The following is a 25,076-nucleotide window of genomic DNA, read 5'->3' on the forward strand; positions in this document are numbered from 1 at the left end:
ACAGCAAGTTGTTTTGTCTTGGCCGGCAGCTCGGTGACTGCAATGATGCTATTACTATGGCTGATGGATGATCTTCTGCTTCTTACTGACTGCCTTATCTTAGTCTGTTTTGCTCTTAGGATGCCTTCCATGGAGCAATTATTAGTATTTATAATAGTTTCAGTAGGCCGGGCGCGGTGGCTCACGCCTGTAATCCTAGCACTCTGGGAGGCCGAGGTGGGCGGATCGTTTGAGCTCAGGAGTTCGAGACCAGCCTGAGCAAGAGCGAGACCCCACCTCTACTAAAAATAGAAAGAAATTATATGGACAGCTAAAATATATATATAGAAAAAATTAGCCGGGCATGGTGGCGCATGCCTGTAGTCCCAGCTACTCGGGAGGCTGAGACAGGAGGATCGCTTGAGCTCAGGAGTTTGAGGTTGCTGTGAGCTAGGCTGATGCCACGGCACTCACTCTAGCCTGGGCAACAGAGTGAGACTCTGTCTCAAAAAAAAAAAAAAAAAAAAAAAATAGTTTCAGCCTGCAAAAAGCTTGCATATTCATTTTTATCTTTCAAAAATAAATTTAGTGGCTGGGCAGCACTTTGGGAGGCCGAGGTGGGAGGATTGCTTGAGGCCAGGAGTTTGAGACCAGCCTGGGCAACATAGCAAGATCCTGCCTCTACAAAAAAATAAAACAAAAAAAATTAGCCAGGTTTGGTGGAATGCACTTGTAGTCCTAGCTGCTTGGGAGGCTGAGGTGAGAAGATTTACTGAGCCCAGGTGTTGGAGAGTACAGTGAGCTATGATTGCACAATTATATTCTAGTCTGAGTGACAGAGCGAGACCCTATTTGTAAAACAAATAAAAAAAAATAAGTAAAAAAATAAATTTAGTGCTATATCATTGTATATACTAAAGATTAAAGTAGAAGTTTCCCTTGCTTGGCATTGACAAATTTGGCCACAAGATGAGTCTTCATTCCATGTTTTTGAAAATTGAATACTCCTCAACTTTCATCAATAAATTTATAATTATATTGGTTTTCAGGGATTTCTATTTTTTAAAGAAAATATTATTTGTGGCTATGAAAAAGTGTCATGGCTGTGTGCTCTGTGCAGCCTCAGTAACTAGGAAATAAAATAGGAAAGCTAGCGTCCTATCCAAAGGATGGATTTACAGATTGTTTTATTACAGATGTGGGAATGACCACTATGTTAGTATATCTGAAGCCTGGGCTATTTAAACCTGTGGGTTACTTGGTAAAAAGGTATTGAGGCCTTTTAATTTAGGGGCTTCTGTTTCCACAGTATTGACAATACCTTAGACTTTGACCTCAAGAACAAAACGCTTTGTCTGTTAGGTTATTGCTTTCTAATTATGGGAAACATTGATTGTTTTAATGGAAATGTGCTTTTAAATTTTCATATGTGCTTCATTCAATCATAAATATTTTGGAGTGGTTTCATGCTTTATAAATTTCAGTTTGAAATACAAATAAATTACCAAAAAATATTCTCAGTCACTACACACTGTGGATATTAAAGAGGATGTGGAAAAATTGTGAAGGAATGGGGGCCTGCTCCATTGTTCTAAGCCAAAAATATCAAAATTTGGCTTGTAACACTATGGAAACTAAAAGTCTGCTTATTCCTATAGGAGATTAATGCATTACTTCAACCTTGAAAAATTATATTGCCTGGCAGCTACAAAATATGTTTAATTTTCCCAGTCCTTCTGTCTTTATTCCTTTATTTTTCATCTAGAATCATTCAAAAGTTCGGTTCCGCTGACTGTTCAAATCTGATTAGAACATTGTACTGCTGATATTCATGCTATTGGAACAGTTTGGTATATATACTTTCTTACTAATTATAAGTACAGTTGCTTCAAGAATTTTTTTCCATATCTACTTAATTGCTTTTAGTTTAGGAAAAAGGAGAACTGAAAACCACTGAAACTCATGCATATCCCTAAAGAAAAAAATACTGTGTATTACATTAATATAGCAACCTTCTTTGAGGACCTCATTGCTAAATTTAGAATTTTCTAAAAAATAGTTTTGACTGGTTTTACTTTTTCTTTTCAAAAATTAACCAGAAGGCAAATCACAGTAGAGAGCTGATTTTCTGTTCTAGATTTCCTTAGTCAACAACAGAAAAGAAAAACTGTAGTTTGTATGGGGGTGAGGGAGGACTGATATTTTCCTCTTTAATTCCAGGGTGCAAGGATGGACTGGCTGAAAATGAAAATGAAATAGTTAACTTTACAAATTTCTGGCTAACTATAAAACTATCTTATTTTATATTACTCTATTTAACTTGAGTCTTTCCATTGCATAATGCAATCTCTTATCATGTGGTTGTATAACTGTGGTGGTTGCAGCACCTACATTTGCAACCCCAGCCAGTCATTATCTCTTACTGGAGAATTTATCAATGCTCAAGTAGGTAGAGTGGTACTAAAAATACCAAACCACAGGCTTAGGTTTTGAGACGTCAGCTTCTCTCAGAGAATGACTTTCTTTTGTGGCTATAGAGCACTGCCATAGAATAAATGTATTCTATGTTACTCAGGGAACTGTGTGTTTTCCTCACCATAAATGGAAAACCCATTCAAGAATGCCACTTTGAAATGGTTGATCATATGTTTAGGATGATTGGTTCATCTCCCCACTCCTTTGGTCATTCAGTCATTTAAAAATCGCATGTTGACTGCTGCTCATTGACACAGTGATGTACTTCTAAAAAAACTGTGGTTGATTTTCAAAGCAAATAGCATTCTGAAAGCTCAGGCCCCATATTTTATGTAGGTATCTATTTGACCGAATCAATTTAGTGAATATGTTGATATTAACCGATTTCAAGAAGAGAATTGAGAAACTTTCAATATGCCTCTTTAAACCATAATTAGCTTAGCTCTAAGAAAAAATTGAGATTAGAGTCAACAGAGTCCTCAGTTTATTATGTGAAGTATCTCAGCTACAGGTCATGGCATATGTGATAAGAAAAGAAGATAGCAACTTATCAATAGAAAAACTATTTATTTATTTAGTTATCAAACCCTGTCAATTTTACATTCTAAGCAACTATTTAATATTTCCCTTACCTCAATTTCTTAGTTTACAAATGCAGTTCTTCACCTGTATTATTACAACAGCTGCTCTTCAGCTTATCCCAAAGCTTCATTCCTCAATTTTTAAATCCAATTGTGACCATGCATTTAATCATCTTTCACTGAGCAATATGTGCCAAGCACTATGCTGGTTCTTTAAGGAGGGATCAGGGGTTCTCAAACTAAGGTGATTTTGTCCCAGGAGACATTTGGCAATCTCTAGAGACAAATGACTGTCACAAGTTGGCAGTGGGGGAGTGCTATTGGGATCCAGGGATTAGGGGCCAAAGTCTCTTGAGAGCAGAGACTTTAGTTCCAAGTGCACACGACAATGACGGGTCTACTCAAATATCTCATAAAAGAATAAAATAAGTACCTGAATAATTGTGGGAAGAGAATGAAGGGAATATTGCAGGGAACTTTTAAAAATAAATAAGCTTACTTCTCTTTACTCTCGGGTGCTTGAAATTCTGGGTTTAGACATTAGGCATACTTTGACACATAACTGACGCTGATATGAAATTTGTATTCCATGTATACACACCAGACTGCAAAATCATTTCCTTTCTCCTTTGCTAATCCCTACACTTGCAAATAGATACATAGATATTGCTTTTAAAAATATGCAACATTATGTTTCCCACATCACTCAATTTAAAATAACATTACCTAATTTATAAATAAGTTTATTAGAAGTAAATATGTGGACTTCCACTTCCAGAAAGATGGACAGGGAGTAAATGTACTTTTCTCAATTTCTTCCATTAAACACAACTAAAAACACTGGGCCACTGGACATTATATATATAAAACAAACATAAGAAGATTTGGAAAGGTAGAGAGGCAAAGGCAGAATGGCTAGTTTCTTAGTTCAGGCTGCTATAACAAAATATCATTGACTAGGTGACTTAAACAACAAACATTTATTTCTCACAGTTCTGGAGGCTAAAAAAGTCCAACGTCAAGGTGCTGGCAGATTCAGTGTCTGGTGATGACCCTCTTCCTTGTTTACAAATGACTGTCTTCTCACTGTGTCCTCACATGGCAGAGAGAGACTATTTCTTTTGTGTCTTTTCTTTTAAGGGCACTAATCCCATTCCTGAGGGCTGTAGCCTCAGAACCTAATTACCTTCCAAAAGCCCCATCCCCACATACCATCACATTGGAGATTAGAGATTCATAATATGAATTGGGGAGGGGTTCACAAACGTTAGTGAAAATAGAAACAAAATATAGAAAATAAATGAAATAAGAAACTCATTCTTTGAAACAATCAGTAAAATTGACAATCCTCTAAGAATATACATAATGAAAACAGAGAGAAGACACAAAATGACAACATCGGATATGGTACAGGAGATATCACTACAGATCCTGTAATCACCAAAAAGACAAAAATGGAATACCATGAACAACTCCACACACATAAATTTGACAATGTAGATGAAATAGACCTATTTCTTGAAAAGCACAAACTACTATAACTCACCCAGTATGAAAAAGAGATAATTTGAATAGCTCTATGTATATTAAGGAAACTAAATTTGTATTTTAAAACTTCCAAGGAAAGAAATCTCCAGGCCCAGATGATTTCATTTGGGAATTTCACCAAACTTAAAGAAGGATTAACATAATTGTGCACAATCTCTTCTAGAAAATAGCAGAGGAGATAATACTTCCCAATTTACTTTATGAAGATAGTATTACCTTGATATCAAAAGCAGACACACAGTGTAAAAGAAGAAAATCGCAGAGTAATATTGTTCATGAATATGGATATAAAAATTCTTAACAAAATATTATCAAATAAAATTCAGTATTGTATAAAATAATTATATACTATGATCAAATAATGTTTATTTCAGGGTAGCAAGGCTGATTAAATATGTAAAAATCAATGTAGTGCACCGTATTAAAAGCAAAAATTTCTCAGGATTATACTAATTGATGCAAAAAAATTATTTTACAGATTTCCAGACACATTCATGGTAAAACCCAGGACACTATGAAAGATCAAAACTTGAAGAAATAAAGATTGCATTTGAACCAACAACTATGTTAAAATAAAAAGGTTAACTTAATGAAAATATGAAAGTTTATTAGTTATTTAATACATCTTTATATGCAATATGTTTAATTATTTATATGGGCTATGATATAGTTTATACTTTTAGTAGATATTTTCTTTTCTAATGTGGCAGTGATAGTGCTAATTTCAAAATGGAATATACTTCTGACTGAGAATAGAAGATCTGCTTCCATAGCTGGCATTTACAAAAGCTATTATAACATATTACATGTTTTTATGTCACATACATTTTGTTAAAAATATTGTAAATTACTTAGTGAGAGTATTCACAATGCATGACTAATTTTGCAAGAGTTTTATACTTTGTTGACAGGGTTCTAAAGAGGCTTCCCCAAAATATTAAATATCTTATAAATCAGTCACAGCTGATTCACCTAACAGTTACTTTTGGGCAATGAAAAAATATAGCTGCATTGGAAAATGCATTTTCAGAAAAATCAAAAGAAAATTAATTCATTGCTGAGAAGCCTATAGGTTCAAAGCAGTTGGATCTTAAAACCCTATCATCTTAAAAGATACTTTCTATTAAAGATGGTATTTAGCAAGCTGTTTAGATCCCTTTTTGGTAAAGAGTCTAAGCCCGAGAAGATGAGTTAATCACTGAATTATTTCTAGATCATTCCTTCTTCACAGGATATGACTGTCAATGTCCAGTTGCCTTAAGTTGGGGGAGTGAAACTTCCAAGTAATACTGTGGTTGTGGGTCTATTTATGATGTGGTCACCTATGTAATTAAAGAGCTTGAGAATTTTTAAATTATATGTAGCTTTAAAATTTTTAGATTGGGAAGGTACTAGCTATTAAATGTTGTTTATGTCTTTTCACCTTATTTTGAATTTCTTTCAGTAGGGTCTCTTTTGGTCTGGATTCAAAATAGAGCGCTTGGACAAGGTTGTGCAATGATTAAGAGCACAGAAACTGGTGTAAGATTCCTCAGGATTAAATCCTAGCCCTTGCTGGCTGTGTAACCTGGCAAATGTTACTGAATTTCTCTGTGCCTCAGTTTCTGTAGGCACACACACACACACACACACATATATATATATATATAGAGAGAGAGATCATATATATCCCTGCCTTTAATTGCTCTGGAGAGGAGAAATTCTCAGAATATCAGAGAAGCATGAAGATTTTCATAGCAATACTGAGGGAAAGTATATTGTATTTCATCTATGCATATCAAAAATAGACACGCAAATATATTTTATGCCCACCCAGCCCCCCTTTTAAAAATCATCAATAGCTTCCTATTAACAAGAAAAAAACACTCAGTACAGAAATGGAGGACTCTCTCACACTGGCCCCAGCCTCATCTCCCTCTTTGCTCCTTTGCTCTACATCCTTGGTTCTAGCACTTTGAGGAAGAAAGTGTTCCCAGTAGCTTCCATGTGCTCCATCTCAGGATTATTGACTGTGCTCTAAATGTACTTCTTCCACTCCCCATTTCTCTTTAAGACAAACTCCCCTCCATTTCCAAGTCCTGACTCACATTTGTCTTCTCCTAGAGTCCCTTTTAACAAAAGGCAGGCAGATGGAGTGCCTCTCTTCTCTTCTAGTCTCCTCTCTTCTCTTCTCAAACCATTACAGAAATTCCTCCACTCTAATGGCACTTCCTTCATGGTATTGACTTATTTATTTGGTTTATTTGCTTTTATAATTCAAAAATTTAACAATATGGAAAAGTACGAAGAAGAGAATAATGGGTATCCATGTTTTTTTTCCCATTTCTCCCCTTTTTTCCCTCTCTCTAATGCTGTGAGCTCCTCAAGAGAAAGAATAATTTCTCACTTACCTTTGTGTCCTCTCAGTGCCCTGCACAGTTGCTGGGACATAGAAAACACTCAGGAAACATTTATGAATGATGCATTCAAATAGATGGAATTAGTTTGAAACTTTCTTGGGATATAGTGAGATCAGCATCATTTGCACTTATGATACATACAATGATAAAATGGGAACTTTTCTTAATGGTAGAGTAAAAGCAAATTGGGAAGTACCTAGAAAGTAGGTAAAAAAAAGTGTTAATTGGGCTAAGAGATTATTGCAGTAATTTTAGCACAAGCTGCTAAATTGAACTCAGATGTTGCTTGCCATCTCAAAGGAAAATCACACAGAACATTGAGACTAATAGTTTATAGGGTATCGAGAAAGTGGAAAGAATTAAAACCCTTTAAGAGTTTTGAGCCAGAAAATGGGAAAATTGTTGTGCTACTGATGGAGAGGTTGGAAAAGGAAGCTAGTGTAGTTTCTGTGAAAAAGAGTTTAACTGGGAACCTGTTGACTTGTAAGGCATAGCCAGACATCCAGATGGGATTTCCCAGTAGTTAGCTGGAAAAGTGGGACTGGTGAGAGCTCTTCTGACATCCAGCCCTACTTATTGTTGATCCTCAAAAGTTTTGATCCATAGGCTTGGGCCTGTCTGGTCATGAACTTTGAGAGTTTAGAATGAATTGCTTTGTAATAATTCAATTAGATAGATCCAGCTCTCTGCTTAATTTCTACAGTGTTGGCTTAATATAGATAGCTTCTGCCTTACTTATCCAAGAATATCAGACTCTCTGCTGGACTGGGGCCCTGCCCTGAGTTCCTGATAGCTTGTCAGCAGCATAGTAGCCTGATCTACCCTTACTGGCAACCAGGATACCATTGGCTGGGCAGCTGTACTTTTGGCATACCCCTTTCTTGCTGCTGTGACAACACTTTTCTGACCAAAAACATATAACTACCTCCCCCAGTCTGTCATTCATTCAAAGTACCACTTGGCCATAACTACCTCTGGAATGTCCTGTACCCTTTCTCCCATCTGTACTCCACACTCCAAAGACTCACTGTTTCCTGCACCACTAGTCAGTTCCTGACTTTTTCAGTTTTTGCTCTTATTTTTCCTGTAACCTTGAAAGCCCTCTTTTGCCATTGTAATAGCTCTGTCCTTTCTTTAAGCACCATCATAAACCTCATTTATGAAATTTGTGAAATTTTTTATGATTTCTCAATTTTATATGATTTTTCCTTCTTTGATTATCCATAGATGTTTGCATCTCTCTTCTGGCACTCAGTCTGTTCTTTGATGTTTTTAGCTGTTTGTGAGCTCCCCCCCCCACCATGCACACTATTTTTATAAGCCCCTTAATGAAGTTACATGATGTAGTACTTATAATTTGTTTCCTAGTGATTAACACAATACTTTTCATTATAAGTATTTGATAAATACTGTATTTGTTCAGTGGAATTCATATGGTAGTTAACATCTTGAAAATGGTGAACTGTTTTAAGATATGGAAATTATTTATAGAAAAGATCAGTGTATGCATAGCCCTTTTCTCATTTTGAGAGGGAAAAGTAATGGAAACAGAAATAAGGAAGCCCAGAGATGGTGACTTGCTTTGGTTATTCAGGGAGTTGTGGGAGGGCCTCCCAGAATCCAGGCAAACAGTGTCGTAGCGAGTGAACAGCTTAATTTCATATAAATCAGCTATTATTAATCATTTACAGAGTGAGACATTTCTGTTCCTATTTTATAGCTGTGCTGGCAAGTGGGTGCCAGAGGAAGAGGGAATTCCCGAGGTAACTAAACTCCAACCTCAAACCCTTTTACTTCCTCTGGGTGATTAATTATCTTACAAGGTTCTTAACAAAGGACCCTTGATTCAGATTCTGAAGCGCTACGGTATTGATGCTGCAGCACTTTCACTGCATCCTAGTTCAGTTAAATTTTTCTCAAAGCTGGTTTCTATTTCTGGCAGTAACTCTTCAGTTCTGGAACTTTAGTTCCAGCCAAAATAAACTATTGTCTCAGGTCTGTATTTTTCCTGAAGCACCATGGCATTTTTATGGAATGTGGAGACAGTTTTATGTAAGACTTTAACAATAAAAGACCCAGATCCCTTTCTCTGGCCTGTTATCCTTTCGTTTATATCCCAGAATTCATTATGCAGCTTCCAAAAAAGAGCCATCTTAAACCTAACAAATACAATCCCTCGTTTATATACTATGTGATGTAATTTACACTTTGTTGGTTTTTTTCCTTCATCTGAAACAGCATAAAGTTTTTTTCATGTATAGCTGGTTACATTTTTAAAGGAAAAAAATATTCCCCTATATCATCATTATGCGGTTCAAAATTGCCTTTTTATTCAATTAAATAATGCTAATGAAGTTTTACTTTTTAAGTAGCTGTTTTATCTATAAACAGTGTGCTGTTAACAGTAACTCAGAGAAGCAAATAGAACCTTAAATCTTAAAATCTTTTTAAATGCAAAAGAGACAAAGTTTGTCTATTTTTGATTTTTTCCAATATATATGAATTCAATTAAAAATTACATGTCATTAAGGATGTATTTGAATGCTTTGGGACTATCTCTAGCCCGATAGGATCAACCCATTAATATTCAGCATTTTGAAGGCCAAATTCTCCTACTTCAATGAGTAGGCTGAGGAAAATCTTCTGACGTTATTAGATTTCCATTATTTGAGTTTGTCTTAGGAGCTCTCTTACACATGGTATGTAAATTGAGATGTTTAAAAATAAAAGAGAGTTCTGAAGTCATTTCTTTATTAGAAGATAAGCTAATGCATACATAGTAATCCTAGAAAGACTGATTATTTTTTTAAAGTCAATTAAAATTTAAAAGTACTACTGTTTTATTAAGTGGTTATCTTTTATAAAGAGAAATTACATTTTAGCAACTTCAGGAAAATTGCAATAATTAAAGTTTTCATGATTTTTTGTTGTTGTTGCCTATTAGAAACAATGATAAAGTTCCAGTTGTATAGCATGGCCACTAGTATGTAGTGACTGTTCACAGCAGCTTCGGTTTCATGTTCCATAAAATTGAGCTTCCTGTCTTTACATTTTAGAACCTAGATCATGAACCTTGAGAATGTCTGTTAATGCATAAGATTGCTAAGGAAAGGAAATAGTGTAATATGAGAAGACAAAGAAATTGAACCTTCAAAGTAGACTCTTGCATAATAAGCAAAATTTTAATGCTTCTTGAGCTTAGGTATAGAATATACTAAATGTAGTTGTGAGCCATATGTCTGGAAATGTCTTACCATTTAATGGGGAAAGCATGAAGACCTCCCTGAGATACTGCTGTGGTGGGTTCACGGGCAAAACTGGACTATTGGTAAAAATGAGCAATGACAATGCTCTTCCAACACCCATTTTATGTATGTTTGAGTGCCAAAGATTTGTGGGAATTGAGTGATGATTTCTTTTTCTTAAGAGAAACCAATTAATTAATATTTCTAGGACGTGATATCTATCAGAAAGATGTTACTTTAGCTAATAAAATTTTTTTCTATAGAACTACTGAAATACCTAAATTAAGGGATTGTTCTATTATATGATTCTTATTTATGAGCGTCAAAGTGTAAGCTTTAGCTATGGTTTGTTTAACATAGTAAATATACTTGTTATATTTGTTTTTGGTGGGTGTACCCAGCTATATAAATGCACTGAATATATGGATAATACTGCACATAAATTGCATTTAATGTGGCAAATATATTTGGACATAAGCACTTCAGTACAGTCAATATAGTACCTTGACGATAACAGCATTTAAATAAAGTGAAAAATACTTATTAAAATCAATTATTACCTTAGAGAGGAAGGGTAAACACTGATTTACTAATTTGTATATTATTCTTTCATATCCTGAATATTCATTTTATGTCAGTGTAGTTTTTTTTTTTTTTAGTGAAAGATATTGGAGCTATTCTCAAATTTGTGATTAAATATAATTATGAATTATAGAACTTTCTCTTTTCATTATGAAAACCTCACATTCCATGAATTACTTTCTTTTAATACTACATTGCTTTACAGATAAGCACATGAGAGAGCTCTGTTTGCAAAATAATAAGCATTTATAATATAATAAATTAAATAACAACATTTCCAGTAGGCCAAATTTTAATGTCATGAATTTTACTGAATTTTGATGTACTCCATCAAGCTCAAATTTAAAACTTCTATTATGTACAAAGAGGGTTTCTCCTTTCTCCTTCAGTTATGAAATCGTATATTCCAGAGTGGAAAGACGTAGATGTGTAGCTATGTGAGAGAGATGATAATAGAAAGACAATGTCACTTCATCTGAGGTCTGTGGAGAAAAAAAAATACAATCATATTGTGAAAATATATTTTCAAAGTGCTATAGAAACTTTTCTTATATAAAGCTTTATATTTATTTTGGGGACAGTTTATAAAGCACTTTCATGTATATTACTCCATTTGTCCATTTGAGAAATCTATAATGCAGACAGTAAACTTAGAAAGATGTGACAACTATTAGGTAAATAAACATGGACTGACCTGTGATATTTATGGAAAATCTGTTGCCATTTTCATTTTTATAGTCATCATTACAAAGCTTAAGGCTTTAATGGAGATTGATTAATATTTATTGTGTGGCCAGTAATATGGATATCAATCATCAAAAACTTTCTTTTTAATTTTGAATATTTCACAATAGGTGCCTATTTATGGGCGATTCCCTTTGATCCAATTACATATAAGCTATAAAATAGAAAAATTTTCCCTTAGTACTGCCACAAGTACATACATAGAAGCACACACTTAAATGCACATGACACAAGAATACTCATATATTCTTCAGAATACAAGGTTTATAAATATTTCTGTGATAATTACTTTTCTGTTTACCATTTATAATCCAACTGTTTCTAGAGATCAGGTACTCTGTATCTTTTACTTATATTGTTTTGTACTGAACATAGTGTGATAGTCAAGACACCACCTGGGAAAAGCATTTTCTTTGTTGAGAGCCCTCAGACAATTCAGGTACTCGATTACCTCCAAAGATGGTTTTAACAACCAATTCTTTACATTTTCCTTTAAGTTGTAAGTGCCCTAAGTAATCTCAATGTAGAAAAATTTTCAAGGAAAAGTAATTCCAATATTCATCTTAAAAGGAAAATATTATTGTAGTCATGGGAAATTTGGTGTTTCTTTAAACTGGTATGAGACCATGTCTATACTTTTAGATTCCAATACTTGGATATCAAAGGGTGGTCCATTTCTTTTTAATATATTTTTATTATGTGCTTTAGACTTGATATAGCCATTCTTTCATTTAAAGAACAAAACATTCTGTGACGATCACTGCTGGACACTCCAATAATCTATGTTTAGCAACTACTTACTGCGTGTTAGATGTGATTAAAAATAAATCTCTTTTACTTAGGCATAACAACACCTGGCATTTTCTTTGCTCACAATGACATTAGCATACCCTCTCTGTTTTACCCATTTTGTTGAATTAAGATTGTCAGATCAACACAGAAAGAAGGGTTATTAATAAATCAGAAAAAGTATTGTCATTTCTATAGATGATCACTTTCAATACTGTTGTCTAATTATTAAGATTACTCTCAAATTAGCTAATCATACCCTCTTAGTCTAATTTAGCTTTCTTTCTTTCTTAGCTGGTTATCACTAGGCGGATTGTTATCCATCATTTTATGATAGCTTCTGAATACCAGGATTTAGTATGTGAAATAGTAAGGTGTTATAGCAGTGAGTATGCTGGGGCCAGCTAGTAGGTGCTCTAGGAAACTGATTGTTAAATTTTCAGGAAGTTTTGAGAGCCAGTTGACATCACCTTAGCTTTCTGGCTTGGAATTTCCTATGGTGAGTATATTTACATCATGGAAAGTGGCCAATTGTACAAATTAGAGCACTTTTCCCCTCCTACCAGCACACAACTGAGTATAATTCACTCTAAATTATTCCCAAAAAGTCATATATTGCAAAAGTAATTGATAATCAAAAAATCTATAAGTGGTTTATGTAGTACAAAAATTTGCCTAAATTTGACTAAATGAATGTGACAAATGGTGACTAAATTAAACAAAATATTTTAAATGTTTAAACTATAAACATATATGCACACATACATACAAACTTACATATACTTTTCCTTTTGACTTACTTTGAAAATATAGAATAATACCATTTAATTGCATTCAGAAAAAGAATTTATGCCTTAATTTTGACTCCACTTTTTAGCAGCAAAGCTATAAAAAATATGAAAGAAATAAAAGCATGGAGACTTTCAAAACCCATTCATTTATTAAAAGCAAATCATACCTATTCCTTGCGGTTGGCCAAAGAAATTATAAGCATAGCTGGGTCTTTTAATATATTAATACATATTAGTAGAAAAAGCTAGAAAATCAAATCATCTTCTTTCTAAAATCAATGATATTTTTTAAAGATGTATTTTACTAAATGACAGGTGTGAAATGACAGTTAAGTGATTCAAATAAACAGAATATACTAACAAATGTGACTTAGTACAAGACTAATAAATGTGACTTAGTACTACTGTCTTACCCATGGTACATTTTAATTTTAATATTATCAATAATGCTAATAATAGGGGTATATTATTGAATTAATATTGCATCTCAGATATAGACACTTTGCATTTCCTAATTTCCCTTTTACAACAATTGTGTGGATTTTATAGGTGGGGAATGTGAATTTCTAAAGCCTTATTTATCAGACTCAGAAGACCACACAGTAAGTAACAACAATGGATTTCCAACTCAAGTCTGTTGGCTTCCAAGCCCCTGATATTTTCCTCCGATCATTCTTCCGTTCTAAATTGTTAAAATCATAAACAAAAATATTCAATTTATACAGCTTAAATTATAACCACAATTCTGTTTAAAAAATGTTCCAGGAGAATCATGTCCCCATTACTCTGATTTGATCATTATATGTTATGTGCTGGTATCAAAATATAACATGTACTCCATGAATATGTACAATTATGTATCAATAAAAAAATTATAAAAAATGCAAAACTTTTAAAAGTGGATACTATGATACTAAGATTTTTTTTTCCTACTAATTGAAAATTATTACAAGATTAGCAGATGGTAGAAATGCTTTGCTTTTGTGTTTGTGGGTGTGTCTGTGTGTTTTGGACAACTGCATTTCAGGAAGAATTCATGTACTGCTTTTGCAGGTGACAGCACAGGAGTTAAGTACAACAAAAATGTTTATGCTTCAAGTTCCTTTTCTTCCACTGTGTCGTAGAACACCGAATGCTATTTAATATCTAACCCTAATACATTTTTGAATTTCAAAAGTTATAAACTGTGACCTATGATGTGAAAAAGTTATCAGATTGTGAGTTTCGATGGAGTGCTTCAATTTGTCACACAATTACAACCATGAATTGTCTGCAAGACCTAGATAGAAGCTTCACATTCACATACACTTAGCACCCCACCATTCATATGCTATCTTGGTAGAGATAGGAATAGGTGCAGAAGATTTTCCACATCGAATATAATTTAATTTGTTTTTTTTTTTATATTTTAGACTTTAGTGAAAATCATTTTCCTAGCATAATTAATTTAGCAGAACATTAAAGTTAGTTTCTAAAATATTATGAATGCATGGATAATGCTATGATCTGAATATGTTCCCCAAAATTCATGTGTTTGAAACTTAATCCTAATGCAACAGTGTTAGGAGGCAAGGCCTCCTTGGAAATGTTTAGGTCATGAGGAGTCCATCCTCATGAATGGATTAATGCTACTATAAAAAAGGCTTGTAGAAGTGGGTTCACTCTCTCTTGCCATTCCATCTTCTGCCATATGTGAGGACACAGCAAAAAAGCCCTCACCAGATGCCAGTGCCTTGATCTGGTACTTCCTAGTCTCTAGAACTGTGAGAAATAAATTTCTCTTGATTATAAATTACTCGGTCTTAGATATTCTGTCACAGAAGCAAAAAATAGACTAAGGCAGATAACAATTGCATTTAAGTTCTTAAATTTCTGTACTGAATGTATAATTGCATTTAAGACTTTCAAAGATGTGTTTAGATGCTTCCTATAAAGTTAGCAATTCTTGAAGCTTTGCAGATTTTTTCATACCATATGTAGGATTAAAAGGAAAGCTTCATAGGTAGATGATTAGAGTCAATTATATATGCAAATATACCTATGTATCTTTCTATTACTGCCCCACTATGAAATGGTACAGTAGTGATATTATTACAGGTGTTTCCCATAAATTTCTCTGGTAAAGACACTGGTTAAAGAATCCAAAACCATCAACTTTTAATAGACAACTGCTGTGATAGTACCCTCAAGACTATAAATTATAATTTTTTTGAATTAATCTTAAATACTTTGTACCGCCAACTTGATTGTAAGCTACTTTGGGATAGGTATTATGTTGTATTTCTCTATTTCATAGCACATTACACAATAAACTATTCATATATGCATATATTAATAATATACCACACTTTCCATATAGAGTATGGACTATGAGTACATGGTTCTAAAATGGATTATAGCATCAATATGGTATGTAAATGACACTTTATTTTTGAACCTCACAGTATTGGAACTGAACTGTTCCAATACCTGTTTCCACAGACAAGCAAGTTCTAGACTTCACCATCATTCATGCCATCCTTTGTCCAAGAAATGGAACATTAGAATCAGCCTCACTGACCTCAACCTCTATTTCCCAGAATAGCATTTATACACTAAACTAAAGCACCATCTTTTCTTCTTATTCATAATCTCTTAGAACATTATACCCAGTCTGGCTTCACTGGTCTCTGTCACCAGCCACCTTTATTTGCCTATTCTTTATGGGGTAAGCCAAGAATTCTTAAAATTTTTGATTTTCATTTCATTCCTCTACTCAGATCTCATATTTCAGATTTTTTTCAAGTAAATGTTATTGAAGATTTGGGGAGAGCAGTTAGCACTTCTTTGTCACTTTCATATTATTATACTTAAACATATTTACATCAGACTTACCCTCTATTACTTTGGAAAATTATGAAATCATACCTTCAGTTGATTTAATTGTAGAGCACTGATTTTATTTTTATTTGACTTTAATACTTTGGAAAACAAATGTAATTCTATTTGTGGAGGCTTTGTAAGTCGTGTTCTATAAATATAAGTTCTAAATTTTTAGACTTCACATAATTGGGAAAATCCTTTTGCAAAAACAATCACAGCTTGACTATAATGCATATGAGTCATCCTGAGACTGTTTTCCTTCTTTCCAGTACAGCTGCAATAGGGAAATAGATCACAAGGAATTTAAGTTTACAAGCAACAATCAAAAGGAAACTTATACTTGGTGTGTGGGCCAGAATCCCAGGTTGTTTGGGATTTTATAATTAGTTATATTTTGTTACTTCTCTGTATTACTTATTACTTTTTATCATTTGTCTATTATACTGTGAAATTAAAGCAAAATCAATTTATAAATTGCTGCCCATTAATCTTTCAATGTGATTATTTCAGAAAAGTATACCTAAATAATTTTCCTCTCACACCCTCTATAAGAAAAAAGTCATAATTAGATAATATTGCTAAGTAAACAAGTAAGAGCACAATATTTAAGAGAGTAGGCTTGTAAGTATTTTTTAGTAAATACATTTTTCTTGATCTTCTAAAAATCCATTTAAGAGTGTTAGTTAAACATTTTCTGTGCTCTAACATCTGGGTAGAATGTGACTCCTATCTTCCTAAATCCGTGTACCTGTTTGCCAGGACTTTTTAATGGAGAAGAAACACACACATACACACACACACACACACGTGCACACATACATCAATACCACTGGGCCTTGTAAAGTGTCACCTCCCCAGTTTCCTTGGAAAATCATAATTAAACCTTCAGCTTCATTTTTAGACTAGCCAAAAATAACACATAGATCCTTTCAGGGGCTCATCCATTTTTTAATGTAAAGTAGAACTCTACTATTCACTGTGTAAATTCTAAACTTCCTAGATTTTTAGATTGAGTTCCATTTTAAGAACTAAATTTTTGTATGCTTCTCAAAAAAACTTACTAACTCCTAATTCTGTCAAATGCATAATTTTCAATTGCTGAGGTCTTAGACCACAGTGCTCTTTTAATAATGGCTAGAGCTTAAAATTGATTATTGAGTGCTCACAATACATAGGTACCGTTCTAAATAATTTACTTAATTTAATCATCTTCACTTTATTTCTGTGTTAAAGATGAGCACAGTGAAAGTAATAGAGGCTGAATAAGCAAATAAGGGAAGGAGACCATCCTCTTAATCTCCATGTCTTTGGCATATTGGGTAATCAATACTATGTTTGAGTTTTTTAGCTTTCATAGCTGTATTTAGTATCACAATTAAATGGTGGTGCTTCTCAAATCCTTGTTTTTGTGTAAAGGCCATGCCATAGGTATAGAATATTTAGGGAGTATAAAAAATGTATTTCTCTTCATTTCTATAATTAAATGACATTTAGGCCTAGAAACATTGTATGACTACATGTGACCTCTGGTGGCCTCATTTTTCTCATGTATAAACAGAGTAGGTGGAAATAGATGACTTGAAAGAATCTCTCCAATTTCTAAAATATATGCATATAAAATCAGTATTTATTGATTCAATCAATATTTATTAATTAAAAATATATATGTAATAAAATAGTTGATTTATTATTAGCTCTTATTTGTTTTGGTGGCTTATAGAAACATGATACTTCTCTCTGAAATCTATTGAAACTGTAACACTTGAACAGGGATGGCTTCAGGAAACGGCAAACAATTTCTATGATGATTACTTATGTACTCTTTTGCTATTCTGTGTGGATAATTCTCAGAAGTTATTAGAGGCATTTATTCTGCAGTTATATATTGGAGTAAATTAACATTGACAACTCTTTTGAGCAATTTTACCTGCAAATAATGTAGTCATCAGCTTGGAGAGATAAGGCTTGACCAGAGTATAAAGTTGAGTGTTATTTACACATAAGTAATTCACACTAACCAACTAACACAGGTTGATCATTCTCAGAGAGAGTCGTATAACTTGGAGTTATTGATATCTTGTGCTAAATATTATTGATACGCACTGGTTCTCAATTGGGGATAATTTTCCCCTTTGAGTACATTGGCAATGTCTGGAGACTCTTTTTAATGTCACAACTAGAGCAGGGTTGCTAAATTTAGCTTATTAAAATACAGATGTCCAATTAAATTTGAATTTCCAGTAAGAATTAATATTTTTTAATATAATTATGCTTTATGCAATATTGGTGATATATTAAAACATTTTTTGTTGCTTATTTTAAATTGAATGGGAAGTCCAGTATTTTATCCGGCAACACTAAAAGTAGATTTTGGGGTTGCTATAGGCATCTAGTGAGTAGAAGCCAAGGATGTTGCTAAAAATCCTACAATGCCCACAACAATCTTCCTTGACATCTTTAATTTGAATTTGTTTATATTTCATAGCATATAAATGTAACAAGAATTATCCAGTCCATAATGTCAATAGTGCTGAGGTTAGTAACCATGATCTATGCCCAATTTCTTCTTTTGCTTGGTATAATATTCAATCTCTTGGGTTTTAAACTTTGTAATAGTGACACTGATTTGGTACATTTATATTTGAACATGTTTAGAGATACCATCATAGATTTAAAATGAAGGTAATAGTATCTGCCCCCATCTGCCATTAATTATATGAGATATGTGTAAAAAGCATTTTAAAAAGTTAATATAAATAATTATTAAGTGATTTTTTTCCCCCTTTTTGTTAGCTGAAAGTCACTCAAATTCTTATTCCAGAACAAGGCCCCTTCTGGTTATCATTGAAATCATAATCTATGATCAGAGTATGAAAATCAAAGATTCTGCAGAGTATTAGATGTTTGGCATGGAAAAAACAAAGCTGAATAAGGCAAAGTTAATCTTAAGTTACCTAGAGTTTAGAGTTTAGAGAAGGAAAGCAGACATGAAGATAAATAAAAAGTTCAACGATTTATATATTATTACTACAAAAATACATTACAGTCATTATGATGACTTGGCAAACAAAGACTCAGAATCATGGCATAAATGCAAACACTCATACTCTGAGAAGATATAGACTTATCTTCCATAATACAAAAGAAAAATCTGTGGAAGTTTTCCTATTACATGTCCAAGGGATTTACTAAGCTACTAGCAGAATTGGTACTGAATTTTCTGGCAAATCTGTATGGTGTTATCTGATGCCATAAGACAGCTTGGTCATTTTTGTCCTGTTGACAGCTATAAATTAGAAGTGTCACAATTCTTTTGGCCAGTGCCAAGCTGCCTATTGTCCATAACTTGCAAAAAGAGTTTCTTTCCCTCCCCAATTCCCCAAAGATGCAGTAATACCATGTAACTCCATAAGAGTTCCATAAGCCACATGAGCTTCATAAACTGACATAAAAGCTGGTTAGGAGGTGAGTGGGGACAAATGATGTAGTTTGAATCCCTTTCATGACTTTGCCTGATGCTTCTACATGTATTAAAGTGTAAGTGTGAATGCCAATATTATCTTAATTCACCTTCAATGTCGGAAGAAACTGCAACAATATTTGGCATCAAACATTTACATTCTAGTAGAGGAAAGAAAACATCCATATGGTGGCGAAATGTGGTGAGCATTGTAAGAAAGGAACAAAAAGAGTTTAATGGGAGCCTACTGGAGGGGTGCCCTCTTTAGGAAGATCAAGGGAACTGTAATGGAATGCTCTGTGTCAAAAAATCTTCATTAGGGCTTCTAGTCCCAATGGAGGTGCAAACGACCTTTGAGAAGTCCTTTGCTGTTAGGCAAACTCTAGACACAGGTGCCTTGTTTCATTGGATGGATGGCCATGATCTTTCTGTAGTTTCTGTTTTCTCTCTGGAATATGAGAAAAGGTATAAAGGCAATTCTGGGCATCTGTAACCAGTTTCTAAGCCTAGAAATGTGTAGCAAGATGTATAAAATTTACATTTACCTGGAAGACAAGTGCTGTTTTGTTTTGCTTTGTTTTCCTCTGTTAAGTTCTTTGAAGCTGGTAGTTAGAAGAATTAAATCTATGCCCAATTTGACTCAAGTAAATTGCATTACTGACCTATTTTATGTATCTTTGGCCTCTGCTTAACTTTTTTTTTTTTAACAAAAATACTGTTTTTATTCAGTGTATATACAGCATTAATCATGATATTAATTTCACCAGCACTTTTTGGTGGATTTCACTTTGTATTTAGGTAATGGAGGAAGAATCATTGGGTTAGCATCTTTTTACTATCAAGAAGAATTACATAGTAAAAAACAAAAAAGGTAAGATAATGAAATTTTTAAAAATCAAATGTTAAAGTCTCATTATTTAAAAATAAAGGAATCACACTAAGAATAGTCTGTAAGGTAAAATTGAGTTCATACATTGGTGGGCACAAAATGTAGAGAACTGAAATGATTTATGGATTAGGTACCTATTTTAAGTTGGCTAAAATTCCTATAACTGCCATCATCCCAAAATTACAGAGGAGAAAGGAGGAAGCAAAAAGAAAGTCTTTGTTCTAACATTTGCCAGTTTATTCTAGGAATGCAATGCAATGCCAAGTCAAGATCATTACCTACTCCAAGGAAACATCTACATCTAAGGTGTGGATGACTTTAGAGACTCGGCTATTTTATTTTTATGTAACATTGTAAAGTATGTGTTTTCACATTTTTCATATTCATATTCATGCTGTTATTAAATTTGTACCACTTTAAGAATAATTCTGTGCTACTTTTCTCTCTCCCTCTCTCTCTCTCTCTTTCTCTCCTCTCCACACACACACACACACACACACATATTTGAGCTTGGCTTAATTCACTCTTTTCTTTTTAGTAAATTTTTGTAGCCGTGATGAATATGTGACGTTTGTGGCAATCAGAATTCTCCTTCATTCTATAATGCAATGTAAAAAAATATATAGATTTTATAAAGTATCTTATGTCTTTATACTTTTCCCCTTTATATTATCACTTTGTATAGCATGATTTGTGTTATGTTAGCAATCGTAATATATTCTTATGTAAGTAGCTATTGCTAAATACAACACAATTATGTATATTAAATTTTGATTAATCTCATTTTAAGAATTAGTTGTATAAACACAATCTTAAATATATGGGGAAAAAGTCAACTCTGTAAACTAAAATTGAAGGACCATTACATAAACTTTTAGCTATACATGATTACTCCTTCAATATAGACCACAAAATTAGAACTAAATGCCGTTAAAAGAAACAAATAGGATATAATCTATAAATTACTTTTTCAAAATATATAATCAGCTACACAAAAATAATAAAAACTAACCTATCTTCAGTTTCACTAAGTTGGGGTTTATCCGACTGGTTTCATCCCTGAAAGCATATTAGACAATCCCATGAATATGCCAGGGGGTGGTGAACAGGGAGGACAGACGGTGGGAAAGAGCACATCTACCAATTGACAATCACTAGTCCAGTGGGTAGAATGATTTTTGCATTTTGAAGACAACTATTATCATAATAATTATACTCAAAAATCCATATAAATTCCTTCTGTTTTTGGTATGTGAAATTTGAGTTTGCTTTATAAGAGAAACTGTTATCATAGCTATTTATTTTTTCAAGTTAAAAGTACAAGATATTATGGGTGTTTTCAGTGCTATCCTATTCTACATCTAGAATTGTGGTTTTCACTCCTATTTTTTCCAGAACACACCCCCCTCAGTGTAACAATAGACACATTCATTAGTAATAGTAGCTCATTATAACTGTGGTTCTCAAATCTGGAGAGTGGATTGGCAAAAGGATTTAAGAACCCCCAGGGATGGTTGTTTACTTTGAAAAAAAAATGGAAAAGCTGAAATGCCCACTCATTAAGAAACTAGAGTAGCAAGTTGGATAAATGCCCATATGGAAGGCAATTTCCCATTTAAATGTGAAAATTACTACCATCACTAAGATTATTCTATAAATTTACCTGCCTCCATCCACAATCCCTACGTCTATGTAAAGATGATTATTAGCTTCCTATACCTATAGACTTTTGCAGCTTTGTTAATAAATAACAGAATATCTCTCATTTTCAATGGCTTACAAAATACTGACGTAAGAAATTGCATCAATATTCTGAGGCTTAGTATTCATTCTTACTTCTGAATATGAACTAAGAATTCATTTTATTCCAAGCTATACAGACATTCCATTCCATTTTGATATTTTACAGACATAGGTAAATTATGTTCTTCATTCAAACAAGTTAATAAGTTTACCCAGAGTAACCAAAAATATACTTAATCATGCTATATTATTTCCCTTCTGCTAAAGAGCATTCTGTGCCACTAGTGAACCGACCAAGCCCTCGCATTACTTGTCTTCAATAAAACGTTATTATCTTTTGGCATTCTCTTGCACTGGGGGAAATAAAAAGTCACATGTGGAGAAGTTCTAAATGCGAGACAGAAATGATCCTTTGAGAGCGATTCTTATCCTCCACGGAAGTATTGCAGACTTCTTCCATTAGCGTAGTCCCAGGGAGCAAAAGGTTAGGGAACCGCGACTGCCAGCTCTACCTGAACACATAAGTCAACATTTCCTCCAAGCGGTGAGAGAGTGTGATGGTGCACTCACAGGTGCATTAAAGTATCTGAGACGAAAAATAACAATTGTAGTGTTTTACGTTGGAATATACTCAACAGATGGTGATATTTTGTTTGTGGTTGTAGGGAAGAAAGAAAGGCAGTGTCCAGATTCCCCCCTCAACACCTACCGTTTGGCATTGGATATGGGAGGTTGAAGAAAACGGAGAGAGTTCTGCCTCCAATTGAAATAGCTGGGAAACAGATGGAAACTGATGTGAAACTTGCCAAAACTACGCCCAAGTTTTCCACCCATTTTCCACCAAAGAATAGCAAGTCTAGCGATAGTAGTAAAGCCTGTGATAGACTTTGGAAACTGTAAAAAAAAAAAAAAAAAAAAAAAAAAAGAGAGAGAGAGAAAGTAAAGAAAAATTTAAAAATCCCAAGATTATAGGAAATACAGGTCCAGAAATGTAATTCCAAAAAGTATGTTTTTAATAAAAGAGAGTGAGAGTATTTTGGATGAAAACCACAACAGAATCCCATACACAAGGATAAAAGCAATGGCTGGATTAATGGACATGGGTGCTGCCTCAACTGCATTATCATTCTGTCTCGTAGGTGATGGAATCGAGAAACACACACCTAGTCTTTGTCATATAATTTAATGTAATTTAATTACAATTGAATGGTTCTGTCTGTGACTGCTGTAAATGTAAGTGTGCACAACTCACTTCATTTAAGTCACTGGATTTCACTTCGTGAGCAATTTTGGTTTGGAATTCAGGCATTCAGTAAATTGTCTTTGGATTTCAAAGTTGAGTTACAGCCAGATTTTTGTTTAAATTCAGTCACTGGATGTATAAACCTCCTGTTGTATATTTCTAGTTACAATGGGCGTGTTTATAGATCCATTACACTTGACTGTCCTTCCACGCATTGGCCCATGTTTTGTATGTTTGTTTCTGTGTATGTGTGGTATTTATGAAGTACTTTTGAATACTGCAAAAGTTAAAAAAGATCAGTTTCAAAGAAACTAAAATAAATACAAGTTAATAGGCTTTCCTCAATGTGAGTTCATTCATTCATGCTTACATAAGGGAATGTACTAACTAACCATGAATCATTCAAATTGAATTGCTCATGAGAAAAAATGCTCCGGATTTACTGTCAGTTTCCAGAGTTGCTTGACTGAAGGGAAAAGAGCATTGTCCCCACATAAAGAATAATCAGCCACAGATTTCAGGCAGAGCCTGGTTCCAAATTGGCAAAAATTCTTTCAATGCACGTGAGAACAGGGATGCTTGTGGGAGAGACTTGTTATCTGAATATTCCGCACTGTGACTGAGTTTGCAGGCTGTGAGAACACCCCATGGAAAAGTTAAAAAAAAAAAAAAATCAATCATTTGGAAGTTTTTCTCACACAAAGCCAGAATAGCTAAATGCTCCAACGATGTGGATGTTGGCAAGTCTGTAGCTAAAAACAAGTGGATGATGGACTGCGGTTTCCACTGAGAGCCAGGTGAGTTGGCATTGTGTGCTCATGGCCTACCTGAGAGCTCACACATCATCTATTACATAACTCACCTTGTCCCAGCGGCTTTCAGTAAAGAGCAATCAACCTGTGCGTGACATATCACAAGCCACTTTTGTGCTGGGTAAAACCCCACCTGTCTTGCCAAGGTGGGGAGGGCATGTCACCATGGGAATAAGTGACAAGCCCAGAAATGTGGTCAGTGAATAATGAAGAATTTTAGGCAGTGCCAGTGCACCCGTCATTGAAGCATACTTGGTGATCCATCAGAGGAATAGTAATGGCCAGTGTGCCAAAGGTGTTGATGCAAACCTATTGCTCCTGCTGCTCCTGATGCTGCTGCTGCTGCTAGGCCTAAAAAACTTGACATCTGGCCCATTTAGATTCTGGTAAGAATCAAAACAAAAGTGTTTACGTTAAAGTGCCTTGTCTAGTGGATTTCCACTATTCAGGGCCCTCTTTACTTCAGTCAGACTTCCCCCAGGCAGAAAAAAAACAATTAAAAAATACATTTTTGGTACTCGGCACTTATAAGCATCATTGGATGAAAAATCAATATAAAAAGATGTTTTGTAAGCCAAACCATATTAAATTTTTCAGTGAAAAAAATGATTAAAATGTCACTCGTTGTAACCTTGGTTAATGATCATTTTTCCTGCATCACGTCTGTCATATGGGCTCACGGAAGAGTTATTCATACTCCCACGTTGTAAAGATGTCACAGCTTGTGTGTACATGTTCCAAAATGGTTAAAGAACAGATATAATTTTTAGGAGATCACCAACATGCCCCTTTATCTTGATGATGTTGATATTTCACCGATTAATTTGACATGAATTACTAGATCTCTGTATGATTACTCTTGTGTACATGGATTTTTTTTTTCCATTATTGATGCACATTCTGTTTTTCAGCATATTAAGAATGTCTTCTAACC

At 34.0% G+C, this 25,076-nt stretch overlaps 1 protein-coding gene across 1 annotated transcript in view; it reads left to right on the plus strand.

Moving 5' to 3' along the window:
• Nucleotides 1–25,076, plus strand: part of MEOX2 (mesenchyme homeobox 2) — a 64,183-nt gene that overhangs the window by 21,446 nt on the left and 17,661 nt on the right. The gene's annotated exons all lie outside the window — the stretch shown is intronic.

The sequence above is a fragment of the Eulemur rufifrons genome, chromosome 29 (genome assembly GCF_041146395.1).
Source record: "Eulemur rufifrons isolate Redbay chromosome 29, OSU_ERuf_1, whole genome shotgun sequence".
Taxonomy (NCBI): domain Eukaryota; kingdom Metazoa; phylum Chordata; class Mammalia; order Primates; family Lemuridae; genus Eulemur; species Eulemur rufifrons.